The sequence below is a fragment of the Austrofundulus limnaeus genome, unplaced genomic scaffold (genome assembly GCF_001266775.1).
Source record: "Austrofundulus limnaeus strain Quisiro unplaced genomic scaffold, Austrofundulus_limnaeus-1.0 Scaffold69, whole genome shotgun sequence".
NCBI lineage: Eukaryota > Metazoa > Chordata > Actinopteri > Cyprinodontiformes > Rivulidae > Austrofundulus > Austrofundulus limnaeus.
This window is the reverse complement of record NW_013952471.1, coordinates 1,766,990-1,769,007: the sequence shown is the minus strand read 5'-3', so window position 1 is coordinate 1,769,007 and position 2,018 is coordinate 1,766,990.

The window sequence follows — 2,018 nt, the reverse complement described above, 5'->3', positions numbered from 1 at the left end:
TGTGTGTGTGTGTGTGTGTGTTCCCCTCAATTTTTTTAACTGCATTATTAAGTTGATTCTTGTTTTCCTGCTTATAAAACTAATAATTATAGATGGTTTAAACTTTTCAGACTTGGTTGGCAGGGTGTGACAGATGGAGATGTCTTCAGATTTGATGTCAATATTTTTCTTTAGCAAGGAAGTCACTACCTGTTGCTCCAAGGAGAGCAGGTCCTCTTGGGCAGAATCTTCCGTTGTGACTTTGGTTGCAGCAGCGTGAGCATAAGTCTGATGTTTTATGTTTAGTCCAGTAATCAACAATTCATCCCYTCTTGTATGTTGTTCCAATTCATCAACCTTATGTTCCAATTCAGTTATGTTCTTATCTCTTTCACTCACTACGACCTTCAAACGCTTCACCTCCTCGAACAGCCTCACCACAAGTTCTTGCTGTGAAGCCACCCTTGTCAGTTAGGCGCTCATAAAGTCCAGGGACATTTTAAACTCCTCCATCATAGTCTCGTTGTTGTTTCCCTGACCATGTCTCGTCATTGTTCGGCTCTTTCACCGTTGGTTCACCTCCGTCTGCCGCAAGGCGTTTAGAAGAGGAAGTGATGAGAAGATATGTTTATTTTCTATTTAAACATAAGTACAGCATTTTAATAACAGCTAAAGGTGACGTAGATACTTTATCATGGTATAGTATTTAAATGTATGCCTGAGAAACATAATATTGCCCCTTTAACAGGAAATAATGGTGTGAAAATTTGGAGACATAACTTAAAGATAAAAAAGTCCTTACAGTAAAAGTAATTTTTGTTTTTGTTTTTTGAACAGTTCAAGCCAGTGTAGGGTTTTTGGGTATATTCTAAAATGGATAATTTGTGAATTATTTAAACACACAAATTATCTTACCTCGAGGCACCACGCTCTTAATTTGGTCAAGGATTAACCCAGGAAAGAGACGAAAAACTGTAACTTCATTGTAATCAGTCTCACAATAAATGTACCCAAAATCGTTTGAGTTCTTGTCTTATCAGAACCAGTAATACTTTTTATCAAGACACAAAAATGAGATTAGCTTATGTTGACACGTTCTCCACGGGCCATTTATTTACAGATTAAATGTATTTACAACTATGGTGAGGAATGAGTGATGACATAATTGAACCATGAAAAAACTGAGAGTTTGCAATCACGAGTGAATAACAACAAACAAATAAACAAACAACAAATAAACATAAAATAAACACTGAGAGTTGGGTTTGAGGCTTGGAGTGAGGTGAGGTGAGTTTGCTTTTAGGATTTAACTAAGGGGGTCCTAGTTAAATTAGGTAGAAAAATCGTTTAGTTTACCAAATCTCATACAAAGATAAGAATCAAATTATGTCTGAGCACCTGTGTGTCACCAGGACAAATGTTCACTTTTACCCTTTTGTTCTGCTGATTGCGGTACCGGAAGTAGGCGTCGGCTGACCGAAGGATCTTAGGTGATGTTCCCCAAAGAACTGCTTCAGTGTAGTGGCCGGTCGGACACTCAGGGTGTCTGTTCAGCTGCTGGCCCTTCAGTCAGAAAGGTGGGAAATGAGCTGGTGACAGCGGGGTCCGGTCCGGTCCTTCCCAGGCGGCTGCAAGACTTCTTAATTTGATTTAAACTTTGTAGAGAAAACGAGCTAAAACGACGCATGAATTACAACTAGCTTATTTAACTTCTATAAAATCAAACTCAGATATTGAGTCGATATTAAACGGTAGCTGTTCATTCAACCAGCAGGAGATGCAGAATGACACCATCCTACCTAGCCCATGGAGAGGGGCTGGCAGGAAGGGCCTCTGCTGAGCTTCTGGAAAGCTGTTTCTGCCTTCTTTGTCTTCTTCGTCTTCCTTGTCTTCTCTTTCTTCTTAGAGATTGGGAGTGCGCTAAGCTTTTTAAAACCTCTGTCATGGGCGGAGTCAAGGTTTTGAGTTGGCCAATAAAAATATTACACCTTATACATGAAAAGTTTTTAAGATCAGATTTTTGCAAATCTGTTTTGGAG